Source organism: Dendrobium catenatum, unplaced genomic scaffold, assembly GCF_001605985.2.
Source record: "Dendrobium catenatum unplaced genomic scaffold, ASM160598v2 fragScaff_scaffold_853, whole genome shotgun sequence".
Taxonomy (NCBI): domain Eukaryota; kingdom Viridiplantae; phylum Streptophyta; class Magnoliopsida; order Asparagales; family Orchidaceae; genus Dendrobium; species Dendrobium catenatum.
In genome coordinates, this window is record NW_021319315.1 from 9,248,825 (window position 1) to 9,263,717 (window position 14,893).

Below are 14,893 nucleotides of genomic sequence, written 5' to 3' on the forward strand. Positions count from 1 at the left end.
ATTGAGCCTGAGGGCGATAAGTAAGTTCAATTTAAGTTATTAAGTTGTTTTTATTTTGATATATTACATGTTATTGAAAAAAAAAGTTACTTGCAGCTTCAATCCTTCAAGGCCACCTATACATATGATCCGGGATATAATAAAGAATAAGTATGATGCTCCTTACTTATCCTGGAAGAAGATCCCAAAGCCTGTTAGAGATATGTGGTTTGGAGAATTTCAGGTATATTTTTTTTTTTGTATGATTTCAAATATATGATTTAATTTGTACTAATCTTTTTGATATTGCCTAAATTTTTATAGAAAGAATTTAGGTGGTTGCCTGAGTACAGCACGAGGATCAGATTAAATTTTGAGAGGAGAGGAGCGACCCGTCTCAGAGACATGTTCACGGACATTAGAAAGTCTGAGCAGCATCCTAATTGGATTGGAGAGGGCGTTTGGGCTGATTTGAGTAGTGCTTGGGCGACCCCTAAGTTTATAAAAATGAGAGAGCAGAATAAACAGAACAGAGCCTCTAACTGTGGCGGTTTATGAAGCTCTCTTCATACTGGTGGATCTTTACCTCATACGAAACATAGGCATCGCCTGGTAAGTATTTTGAATTAGTTTATTACATATATTTATGTTATTATAACCATTTCTTAAATTTTCAGAAATAGCACCTTGGTCGGGAGCCAACACCACTGGAGTTGCATACAAGAACTCATCAACATCAAGCTGACTATCAGTGGGTTGATGAGAAGTCTAAGAAGGCTCATGTGAGTAAAACTTTTTGGAGTTTTAGAATAAAAATTTATTTTAATAAAACTAATTGTAACTCGCAGGATGATTTTGTACGAGCTAAAGAAAGTCGGCAGTCTACTGGCGAGGGATCATCTTCTGGATCAGCTAACATTTCTGAGTATCAAACATGGTCAGAAGTTATTGGTGGAAGACAGAGGGGGAGGGTATATGGCATGGGTTCACAAGCTTATGCTATTGAGGGCAGTTCATACACATATGCATTTCATGATCCAAGTGGAGCTAAAGAATCTGTAAGCGAGAGGGTTACAGCACTGACTAGGGAGATTGAAGAGATGAGAAGGGTTCAATCTTGAGAGATTGAAGAAATGAGAAAAGTTCAAAATGAAATACAAGCAGAGATGCAATCATATAAATTAAAAAAATAAAGAAAGAAGAAGGAAGAGGAGCATCCATCTCCAGACAGTGAGAATACAGTTGAGGATTAGATCTTTTTTATGTTTGATGATTGTATTTAGAACTTGTGATTGTAACCTTATTGAATTTAAAACTTGGTGAACTTATTTTATGTTTGATGAACTTATTTAAAACTTCTTAATGTTTGATTGTAAACTTGTTTATTTAATGTAGTTATGTATATAATTGTGATGAATATAGCGGCGTGTTGCCCAAAATATCTTATTATCTATTGTTATTTCTGCAGGTTTAGAATTTAGGGTGAACCTCCCCAAATAGAGGGAATGATGTCAATTTTTTTTTCAGGTGCTACAGGTTTCCGGCGGCTAGCCGACAGTTTAGCCGTCGGTAACTACGATCCGGACGGCTTAAGCTATGCCGTCGGTAATTTCCTTAAATCGCCGGTACTATACCAGTGGTTATCGACATCTTCCGGCGGTTATCTGTTGAAAACCTGGCGGTGTATGCCGCCGGTACTACCGTCGGCCTTGACCGCCGGCGTCGTGGGTAAAATAACCGGCTGTGTACCGACGCTAGCCGGCGGTTAAGCGAACACACGACGGCCTCTTTAACCTCCGGCATACCGTCAGTAACGTGACCGCCGGTTAGCCGTCGGTAATATAACCGGCGGCTTAATGGATGGATAACCGCCGTTTACAAATCCGGTAGTCACCGGCGGCATACGCTGCCGGAAAACCGCCGCCTAAAAGAACCGTCGGTAATATACCACCGGTAAAAGTTTCCTAAGCCAATTATTCCGGCGGTTAAAAAATCGCCGAAAAATCGCCGGTAAAATTAAAAACCGTCGGTTTTTCCTTCCTAACCGCCGGAAAAACCGCCGGTATTTGGCATTTTTCCTGTAGTGTAATACAATAGAGTGAGTTGAAGGTAAACTTGAATTATGAAGGTTAACCTTAGAGTCTAAAAGTTTTTGTTTGAGTAGATCTAAAATTAAATATATATAGTGTAATTTTAATAGTAATAGATATAGTGGGGAGATTGTAACTTTGGGCAATTAAGTCATTAATAAGAATAAACATTGGAAATTCTTTAGTCACTTGGTCTAGTAGAAAAAAAATTCAGTAGCCCTATCTACTACTAAAGTTGAATACATTATATTAGGAAGTTGTGTGGCACAAATACTTTGATTGAAACAACAGTTGATCGATTTATGATTAATAATATGCACTATTCCCTTTTATTTTGATAACACTAGTGTTATTTATATTTCTAAAAATCCTATTCAACATTCAAGAACCAAACACATAAACATCAGGCATCATTTCATAAGGGATCATGTATCCAAAGGAGAAATTGAACTCATTCATGTTACAACAGAAAATCAACTTGCAGATATTTTTATAAAACCACTAGCCTTTGATACTTTCAGTACATTAAAAATAAGGCTTGTTGTGATTGATTTGAATGCTTAATTAAAATGACTCTACAACATTGATATGTGTTTTTGTTAGTGTGTTGTGTGTCTTTTGATTTTGTGATTTTCTTTATATATTTTTTATTATTTTGTTCGTGTTTGATTTTGCAAACTTCTGTCTATTCTATTTTGTGTTCTCTCATATCTAGATTCATAATTTTGATTGTTGATTTAGAAATTTGAGTGTATATCGTCTATATGAAATTAATTTCATACGAGATAAAGCGTGTAGCATATTAACTGTCAATTTGAATAGTTTGCATGCAGTTTTCTATTTTCGTATCAACATTCGTCTGTACGATCATCACGATCGTCCAGATGATGTGTATTTAATCGTATATACGCATGTAGATGGTTATACGGATAAGATCAATTTCTTTATTTCTGATCATACGTATGAATATTTAGTTTGTACATACGAACATGTGGCGATTCAATGTGGCGGACGTTTCAAATCGTCATAAAAATTATCTTAAATAACTGATCATCCCGGACGAACACCTGTTCGTCTATACGATCGTTTGGTCAAAAGTCTGTATGAAATGATGCCTCGTAACTTGCATGTTTACGAAAAGTCATTTCTTTTTGGACTCATACATTCGCCCATATGAAATATTTTTCGTACGAACGAACCCAAAATTATACTGGACGAAAGTTTTTCATTCGTACAAAACGATTGTTTTCTCTTTAAATTTGAAGGTTTTGAACTCAAATTTCATCCCCTCAAAAATAACTTTCAATCTTCGATTCCCTACAGTTTGGTCAGAGTTGAAGGACATATTGGCAAGGAAGTAGTGGAAAGTCTCCTTGTTGTAGAGATGGATCAGAGTGAGAATAAGACCAAACTGGGTAGAAGCAAAAAGGTGCATTACCTTGAAAGTGAGTATTTCTTGGAGAAGGACTCTAGAGGGAGTGATTTTGGCGGATGCGAATCTAGATCATATGCTTTTAAGAAGAAAGTGGAGATCACTAAAGAAGACTTAGGAATATTTTTGAACTTAAGGACTCAAGGGATTAGAGCTCACACTTTGACCTCCTCCACCAACTTTGACTGAACTGCAATAAATCAAGTCATTAGAGGATGTAGTGAAGTAGGCCATTTTCCTAAGGCAGCCTCTCTTAACTGCAATGCCCGTATCATCCAACATATTCTTCGCACTTCCATTATTCCTAAATCTAGTAATATAGTAAATATCACACCTCTTCTTTCTACAGTGACTTATTTGATCATGACAAGCTAACCAATAGATGAAGCCCAACTGATCATTGACTACTTTTATGGACTTTCTGAGATTGGCCATGTCACCCACAAGAGGAAGAAAAATATAGCCTTAAGAAATCTTGTGACCTACATTTTAGAGAAGAAATATGACCTAGTCCATCAAGTTCAAAATCTAGAAGAGCCGATCTACTACATTGATGGATCTTTTTGAGCAATCTTTAATAAAGATCCATATGTAATAAGTAGTGACTCAGAGGAGGAAAGAAGAGGACCTCCACCTGAACCATCTGGTACTCTAAATTTTCAGGATATGGTCCAGCGATTTGATCGGCTTGAGAGTCATTTTGATCAACATTTTGATCAAATTGAAACTCATCTTCAGCAGCAGGACTATCAACATCAGCAGGATATGGATTGGGTTAGAGGTCAGTTTGATTCAGTAGTTAACACGAATATGGCTATTATGAGTAACTATTTCAACTTCTTCAACCCTCCTCAGCCTCCTCCAAATCAAGGTCCTTCAGAGTGATGATTGTATTTATGTTTGATTCTCTGTATCATACGTGATGCGATATGATTGTTAGATGTTATGTTTTTATGTTTTATATCATGTTATGTGATGTTAGTCTTGTTGTGATGTTTTGTTGTTAGTTTGTGTTTTTATATTTTGAAAATTGTGCTTATTGATATCATTCATACTTGATGTAATATTCATTATCATGATATCAATAAAAGTTATTTTGTCTTACTTTTATTTTATTTTGAAATATGTGTTAGCCTATATGATTATCCTTAAATTTATAGTGGTTCAGTCAAACACAACCCTACATCCACCCCCCTTGGTTAGCCATTGGGACATAAGCTTAGGTCTAATAACCTAATTCATATTTAACAAGTTTCAACAACATGAAGCAATTTGAGCAGCCTTCCAGAAAGCGCAAAAATTCTCCTACAATGGATAACTCATTCTTGCAGCAAAAGAAATAATGGAAGAATAACATACATCCTAGACCTCCATTGCCACAGTAAGGATGTCGACAAGAGGAAGAATATACACCTCTTAACTCATCTCGAACCAATGTACTAATTGCCATTCGAGATCAAGAAAATATTAAGTGGCCTAATGCTTTAAAATCGAACGTAGAAAATCAGGAGCAATACTGTCATTTCCACCACAGTCGTGGACACACTACTGAAGCTTGTAAACAGCTTAAGGATGAAATTGAAAGGCTAATCCAATAAAGATATTTTTGATAATTCACCCAAAACCCACCTGCTCGAGATAAAACTAGTCACGCTGGGGGGGGGAAATAATAATAAAGGCAACCATTGAATAATATTTAAATGGTTGGTGAGATTAAATGACCACGCACTTTGTGCATTTGTATTAGTAATATTACTTGTCTTATTTTATAATGTCTCTTGTATGCTAAATAGGGTGACACTTTGATATCCCTAATATTTTCTTCCATGTTAAATATTGTGTTGTCCCTGTACGTATATCTTATGTGTTGAGTACAGTGTATCTTGTATATCCCTAAGTCATGCTAGAGACTTATTGTATTGTCTTACATAGTAATGTGTTGTTCACTCCATTCCAATATTATCTCATTTTTTTAATAGATAAAAATGATAATAAAAAACTACCGATGAATATAATCTCTTTATCTATAATTTGGAAAATACACAATCTTTATTCTGTCTCAATCATTAGATGATCAATCCCAAGGGGATTTGATCCGACCTCTTCTCACAGGTTAATGTCATCAAATAGGGCTCTAACATACAACCTTGGATAGGTCTTACATCCTTGGTGGATTCTCTCGACCTCTTCCACACAGGTTAACGTCATTAAGCAGAGTTCTGATATACAACCTCGGATATGTCTTTCATCCTTGGTGAATTCTCTCGATCTCTTTCACACAAGTTAACGTCATCGAGCAGGGCTCTGACATACAACTTTAGATAGGTCTTACATCATTGATGGATTCTCTTGACCTCTTCCATATAGGTTAACATCATCGAGATGGGCTCTAACATACAACATCGGATAAGTCTTATATCTTTAGTTGATTCTCTTGATCTCTTCCACATAGGTTAACATCATCGAATAGAGCTCTGACATATAACCTTGGATAGGTCTTATATCTTGGTGGATTCTCTCAACCTCTTCCATACGGGTTAACATCATCGAGCATGGCTCTGACATACAATCTCATATAGGTCTTACATCATTGGTGAATTATCTCGACCTCTTCCACATAGGTTGATGTCATCAAGTAGGGCTCTAAGTGAATAACATTCTCTCTATAAAGATTTATGAAAGCAAGTGCTTGATAAAATCATCACTCATATACAGACCTTGGCATTCTAATAGAGCGTACAAAAATATGGGGGCCAATATATCAAAAGCATGCGTCAAAGATGCAATCACAGTTCAACTTCCTCTAAGAGACAAGTTCTTAATTTTATATACAGCATCAATGGAGTTACATAAATTCATATCTAGGTGTACATTTATTCTCACAAGAAGTTAAAATTAAATAGTATATTTATATCATTCATAAAAGGATAAATGATGTCGACACACTTCCGTATAGATGCATATTGCATTAGCGAAATGCCACTGGATATGCGCCATTATCAGCCCTTCGTATGATGTATGCCAGTGATCCTTTACTTTATATCAACCATCATTGACTTCTCGCTCAAACTATTAATAGCAGCACACCCTCCAACTCTCTCTTTTAGTTCTTCACTTGATCGTTGGTTGCCAACGAACTGCTTCTCAAATAGAGTCGAAATTCTCCCCGTCTACATATCACTTATGGTTACCCTCCCATCACACGACTTCTGCACGTCGCAGGATTGTCGCAGGACTTTCGTCAGAATTCTACCTTACATTAAGCTTTCTACCGTCGTTAGACTTCTACCTGTCATGGGACTTTCATCGGACTTCCAACCGTATGCTGACAGTAGTCGATTTTCCCCGGAACGCATGATCCCTTGAAGAGGGAGGAGGAAGAAGAGGAGCGGATGCAAAAAATTCTAACTTTTATACGAAGAGGGGCACTGATTTTGCGTAGGAAAAGCCACATACGAAAAATAATGGAATGCCTCCATTGTTAGAAAGTTAGAACGAGGGAGGAGAAAGAAAAGAAACGGCTGAAAAAAATTCTAACTTCTATTCGAGGAGAGGGGCACTGATTTTGCATAGAAAAAATCACCTAAGAAAAATAATGAAATGCCTCCACTGTTAGAAAGTTTGGATGAGAGACGAGAAAGAAAAGAAATTGCTATAAAAATTCCAACTTCTATACGAGATGAGGAGCGCTGATTTATGTAGGAAAAGTCACCTACGTAAAACAACAGAATGCCTCGACTGTTAGAAGATAGCCAGAGGAGAAGACAGTGGAATGAGAAAAAAATATCCTTCTACACTGATGAGGAGCATTGAATTTAAGTAGGAAAAATCACCTATAAAAAACAATTGAAAATCTCTTAAGCAAGAAGAAAAATGGGGGAGAAAGAAGGAGAAAGAAAAGAAAATTCCAACTTCTATACAAGAAGATCAGATGGGCAGGGGGGGGAGGGGTCGCGGCGCGGGCCAGTCGGCCCGGCGAGCGGTTCTGCCATCATCGTTGCAGGCGGCAAAGGCGGCCGGCCGGCCGGTTCGACTGCCTACGCGTAACTTGGTCAAAATTTTGCCCCATAAAGGCCAAATCAGACGTTTTTGGGGTCTATGGGACCATTTTTTGACGTTCTAGACTCAATTTCGATATTTTTAAAGACATTTGGGGCTCCTACACACAGGATCAGATTTCAAATCACATGAATAATTTTCTAAAGTTTGTAATGCGTATTTTTAAGACTCCTAGAGCTTCGACGTTAGAAAATAGGGGGGGGAACTAATATATCATAAAAAATTAACTTGATTGGGCAAAAATCTTGAGGCAAAATTAAGCTAGAAACTTCAAAAATTTAATCCGGGATCATGTGAACTCTGATTTCAACAAACTTATAGTGAAATTGAGCGTCTCGAAAATACAAACTCAACGACACCAAATTCGCCTAAATCCGAGTCCAAATGAGTCCAAATCAAGGACCTAAAGCGCTATTGGAAAATTTGAACCACAATTTGAGTTACCAAATGGTTTCTAAATATAATTAGCTTATAATCGAATCGAGCAAGCTTAAGATCGCCAAATTTTGACATCATTAAGACCTTCAAATGTCTCAATAACTATACACAATCAAGGGATTCAATATCGTTCGTCCATCCAACCACTCCCCATTTACCCCTGATATCTCACCTATTTATGGGACATGCCACTAACGAAATCTATAAATAGACCCCTCATTTCTCTTGAGAGGGGACCCAAGCAAGAAGAAGAAGAGAAGAAGAAGAGGAGAAGAAAGATAGGAGGGAAGAAACTCCTCGACCACCTCCAGGAATTCTGCTCGACTTCTACGGGACGACGGAATTCTGCCTGACTTCTACGGGACGCCGGAATTCCGCCCGACTTTCTGGTGACGCCGAAATTCTGCCCCGTTTTGATTGAAAATGTTAGTTTGAAAAAGAATTAATTATCTTTGGGAATATTTAAATTTTTTGAATTTTGAAATTGAGCGCGTCATTATGAATAATATATCACATTAGGAGGTGAACATATCATTCTCTATTGGGTTCAATTTACAAAATTTAAATTCATCTTGATTATTGTAGTCAAACTTAAGGGAAGACAATATATGTCCTAGAGGACCAGAATGATGTTTGATCAAATATTTGACTACAATAATCTAGATAAGAGATCATTAATTTCATAATCAAAATCATAATAATAGAATGATATATCATTCTAAGGAAATAGAATATCATCTATTACCAATCATTTGGATATGACGATTAATAATCGTTGAATTGAATTTCACAAAGAGAATTAATTAAAAATTTTAAAAATTTTGATTTTTGAAAATTTGGTCTGGGTTTCTAAATCTCCTACGAGCATAAGCCCTCGTAGTTAATTACATCGTAGGAAAATGGAGTATCCTACGAATACTCTCGATTAGAATAGTAGTATAAAATTTTATTTAGATTTTAAGGCTTGATATCAAAAGATGTAAGGGCTTGAAATTCAACAGGGATTGGATCAAGTTTGAACATTTATTTTTGGAGTCAAAGGAAGAGGAGTAGGGAGTGTTTTGAGATTCTGAAACAATTCAGAAAACACTCCATCATATCCTAAGTGTTGGGCTCAAATTTGATTGAAAGAGATTTTTAATTTAATGGTCAATTTTATTAGAAAATTGGGATTAGATTCCGGAGGTTGAGGTCTTATAGCCCGAGCTTGCCTCAGAACTTAAGTTTAAAATGGGTACTAAAAAGCAACCCGAACCTAGCTAATGCAGTGCAAATCTGGACGTACCCCGGCCTGGATTAGGGAGCCAGCTAACCACCTAATCGATTTAAAATAAGTGAATCCAGTCTTTTATAAAAGAGTGGTAAGGATGTTTTATTTAAATTTTTGGAGAGTTGGGGCCGACATCTAGAGATTTTTTTGATTGGTCCTTTTGACTTATGCAGGGTGCAAAATTCTAAGGACTAATGCAATTAAAATTTTGACTCTTTTAAATTTGTTTTTAATACATTGCATGTTAGTTAACAACTCCAAATCAAATATGCTTGAAAGTTAAAAATATGCTTAGAAAATAATTTTTTAGAAGACTGGGCTTCCCCAGATCCGGCACCTCGTCCTCATAGGTCAGACTATCCGGACTCTACCAGCAGGCTGGGAAGGGTCTAAAACAAGGAGAGAAGAAGTGCAGAAATATGCATGCGACCCCGGGGTCGATCCTCGGCTAATTTCCTAAATTTGTTATCTTTCTATGTCATTCAGACTCACTAAAATCTTAAATATTAAAGTTATGAGTATAAAAATTTTTACACCCTCACGAGTCTTGCGAGTCCAGACAAAAATAAAAGCGGCATACAAACACTAAAAAACTATAAAAAGTAGGTAATTCTATACGCAATCACATCAAATATAAATGAATTAATTAATTAATGTCCATAGGCAAAGTTGTCTTGCTTATTACAAACCAGGGTCTGCTGAAAGTAAAGTGGCTGGGCACCTAACAACAACCCGGGTTTTTAATCCTAAGACTCAAGTGACTTTAAGATTTGGGATTCTTCTTGTTATCCACTTCTTTATCTTCTCACGAGCATCTTGATTCGTCGGTTCTGGATATCCAAATGAAAAGAAACTCCCCCTTGAACGGGGTGTTATCTTTCCTCTTTGGATATTTGAAAAGCATCCAAACTTGATCATTCAAATGGATGAAGACTCTCCCCTTTAGGGATGTCTTCTCCTCTTTGAAATTCAAGTTGGATCTAAACATCCTAACTCAAATCACTTTAAATACAACTCAAATTATATCAAATTGCTTTAATCAAAATTGAAAAATCTAGACTTGATCCTGCAGGGTTATCATAATAATTAGCAGTTATATATAATCCCAAGCAGTTATAATCAATCTCAAGCAGTTGATATATTTGAAATTTAAATGCTCAACAGAGTGCAGTAAATAAATAAACAGACAGTCAATCAATTCTAAGATAACAACCAGCATGCAGTGAAAGCTTGAAAATTCGGCACACGGCGAAAAAGTAAACACCTATTCTAAAACTAGAGTTGGTTGTCCTAGAAAATCATTTAAAGTGTGTGAGGTAGGCCGTATGGTTTGGATATATCCTATGGATGGTAATTTGTTAAAGTTGTTTGAAGTTCTGATTGGTTGAAAGGCTTGAGCGAAGAGTTAAATTTGAGTTTAAGTATTAATGATTTGAAATTGATTTTGAGGTTGATTAATGATTTCTGGAGTTTTAGGACAATTTTCAAATTTTAGGAATTTTTTGGATTATTTTAATAATTTAATTAAGGGGTCAAAAATTAACTTTTTAATTAAGAGTGTCCTCTAAAAAATTAATATTTTATTAAAATACTAGACCTTAATATGATCAATTAGACTATAAGTATGCTGAAATTGGATTTTTCTGGATTTAGTTTGAAGTTTTGACCATAGTTTGACTTAAGGTTGACCATTTTGTTGACTTTTCAATTTTAATAGTTTTCTGGAATTTTGATATTTTTAATAAATATTAGACATCATTATGAGTTGAATTCAAGTAAGTTTGGTCAATTTAGATTTTTTTACATTTAGTTATGAAATTTGAAGTTTGATGTATTTATTGAATTTTTGAAATTATTTAATTAGAAGGGTTTTCTCGATTTTGCTCCAAATGAATTCTCAACTCCTTGAAATCAACTTCAAAGGTCAGTAATGACCTAAGGAGTGATTCTCAAGTGTTTGGGAATTTTTTTTGGAATTTTTATCTATTTTTAATTAATTTAATTAATTAAATATTCAATTTCACTTAAAAATAAATTAAGCTTTAATTTGCTATCAAATTAAATTGGTTTTATTTTTTATTGATTAATGGTTCAATTATGGTCAGTTTTAAGGGTTGTTTGTATTTTTTGGATTTAAATTTGATTTATTATAATATTTGGAAGTTTTAAAGTCCTTAATGATGCAGATGTTTTATTTGTTTGATTTTCTAACTTAATGACCTTCAAATTAGATGAAATTTGAACCTAAGGTTTAAAATGTCACTATGTTTACTTTGTTTAAGTTTTCCCCTATTGGGTGTGTGTACAATGCCCTAAAAATTTTCTAAGTTTTCTATACATTTTCTTAAATATTTTTCATAGGTGTCTCTACTATTCAAATTGGCCTGAAATTTGGCGTGTCTAACCCTGGTGCACATGCATTCACACCACAGGATTTTCTCAGCAAAACACTAAGAATTTAGGTAGTTATGAATTTTTAAAATTTAGGGTCTAAAATTGACCCTTTACCTTGAAAATTCACATCACAGAAATTCATTGGGTATCTAATCCTAGAAAAATCAGTGAACATGTCTAAGATACCCATTAATCTTTCACCAAAATTTGGGGCTCAATTGACCACTGGATTATGAGAAATTTATAAAATACTGATTTCAAACAATCAATAATATCTCACAACAAAGTGACCAAACTAACTTAATTTTAATTTTAATAAATACTACATTAAATTCCCTTTCTAATGAGCCCAAGAATGTCTAATTTGGTGAAATATTCGATTTTCTATGAATTTTGAAAGATTTGAGCATTTTTATGAATTTTTTTTATCATTTTTGCAACTGACCGCCGGCGCCGGGTTGCCGCCGGATCGGCAGCACCCAATGGCAGGGTGCCATGTGGCGGGCTAGGTCCTGTCACTTAACCATGTTAGCGGTCCATCAGGTCCGCTGATTCGGCTGCGGAACGAACCAACGGCCAGGATCGCGCCACGTCAGCACCTAGACTGTTGAGGGGCGCTCGTTCGAATCTAAGGGAAGATGCACGCGGTCGGAAAAGGGTGATGTGGCGGTTTTCTAGGTCGTCCGATCGCGCTAAATGTGCAATCGAATGGCTCTGGTTGAGCTAGAATTAAGAATTTTCAAATGCCAATAACTTTCAAAAGTGCATGAAATTTGAACTGTAGCTAGAGGACAACATGATCTAACAATGCTTGGAGTTTGGAGGCTCCATGCATTGTAGATTTACCACAGTTTCAAATTGAAATATAAACGTCAAATGGGCATAACTTACAATCCAACTATCGGATTTTTGACTTTTTGGGCTTGTTGGAAAGCTGCTAAGATCTTCTTCAACTTTGTAGAAGACCTCAGGAGTTAGATCTAGTTGGATTTGAAGTTATTCTGGAATTTCCAGATTCTCTCTCTAAACTATCTCTCTTCTCCAATTAGAGTTTTGGAGGCCATGATCTGGTGGGGGAAGGCTAGGGAAAGGCTTGGAGAAGGTTTTTAAGGGTTTTGAAGGCTGGAATATCTTTTTGGATGAGAGATATTAAGTGTTTGAGCTTATGGTTAAAATATCCCTTAATTAAGATATTTTGCTCTATTCACTTGTCCCTAGATTAAATGGACGGCTATGATCAACTGATGGAGTGTCTATGATCAAGCCATCTGTCCAAGGAGTTGGTGAGAGCAAGTGGATCAAAGGACAAAGGGTACATGAGGTGGAAAATATCCCTTGGTCTCCATTTGGACACATGGAATAATGGGGGCTGTTAGATTTAGATCTAAGGGATGGAGAAGGTCCTAGAGAAGGTTCTAGAGTGATTCTAGACTACTGGAATGAGCTGGAATGAATGTAGTGCCATGTCATCCATGGTTTGGGACATTTAAAAGCTCCCTTGACCATTTGTTGGCTGGTTTGACTAGTCAACAGGTCCACTTAGGTGACATGGCATGCCAAGAGACTAAGTGAGCTGATGGGAGGCCTTGAAGGGGATTTGATATTTGAAGATTGAAGTTTGAATGAATTAGAAAGGATTTCAAAAAGGTTTGACCAATAAATTGAAGTTTGACTAAGTCAAATTTGACATGATTTGACTTCAAATAAATTTGGATGGATTTGAGTTAGGTTTTGAAATGAGTTTGAGAGCTTGAATGGGTTAGATAGGTCAAATGGGTTGAAGTGACCCATTTAGAGCCTTAAAGGATATTTGGGTCAACCTAGGTTGACCCAAGGGGTGGGTCAAGGCTTAACAGGTTTGAAATGGCATTTGGAGATCATTAGAGGTGGTCCCATGGCTTAGATAGGTTATTTCAGTCAAATCACCTGTTTGGACCCTTGAAGGGCCTCTTAGGTCAACCAGGTTGACCCAGAGTTTGGAAATGGGTCCAACAGGTTTGATTTAATATTCGAAACTTGTTGGAGGGGTTGCAATCAATTTGGAGGTCGTTTGGTTTGAAATGAATATTTGAACCCCATAAGGGTATTTTGGTCATTTTGACCCCTGGTCAACTGGGGCTCAAAATGGGTTCAACAAAAGGTGGTTTATTACTCAATAGGTCAATATCAATGGTCTGGATATGACTGGAAGCTTTGGAGAAAGCTCCAGGGTCAAAATCCACTGGATGGCAGGTCTAGTAGCATAGACTGTAAATATTTGAATGTTTTACAGCCTTTGGATTTTGATTCGATTTCTGGGGTTAGAGACCTCAGAATGGACTCAAATTTGGAGGGTTGCCTCTATAGACATGTCTTATCACTGTGCAAGTGATAGATTCTGAATCAGAGGTCATTTGATTGGGTTTTGAATTATTTGAAAATTCAATGAAAAAGGCTTTTAGGACTTGGCTTTTAGCATTGAATTTTGGTTTAAATTTCTAAGATCTAGGTAGATCCTAAGGTCTGGATTGGCCCTAGTGACCTCATACAAAAATGAGGTCAACATGCCCAAGTAACGCCGGAGTTCTGCCCGACGCCGAAACTCCGCCCAAGTGACGCCAGAATTCTTGCCGACTTTCAAACAACGTCAGAATTCTGCCTGACCTCCAAGTGATGTCAGAACTCTGCCCAACATTGTAACTAGATTTCAATTCATAAGTGATTCATTGTAATCTGATCGTCCTAACTTTTACGGACAAGTCAACCTCTTTTATCTCAAGCAAACACTAGTAAAACTTTTTCAATTGGGCGTGACCCCGTGGTTTTTTCCCTTTACAGGATTTTCCACGTGAAAATCTTGTTGTTCTTTTATCTTCTGTTTGTGTGCTGAATATCCATACAACGCTAAGACGAATACTTTCTAACTCTATCGCCGCGTATATTCTAGCCCGCAACAAGTAGCTAAATTAGTTTCGTCGCAATAATTTTACAATCAAATTTATAATATATTGCCGTCATTCAAAACATATTTTTAATTACGAAATATTAATGTTATTTAGATTAGGTTAATCATTCTTATTTACATGATTAGTGATATAATTATTTCTTTAAATATAATTAAGCACATTTAATCAAGAATTTTAATGTTTTAATCAAATTTATTTCTATCATTTAATTTTACTCATTTATTATACGGCTCATGAATTATACCGACAGGCGTTTAAATATTATTTTTAAGGCCCTGTTAGAGCG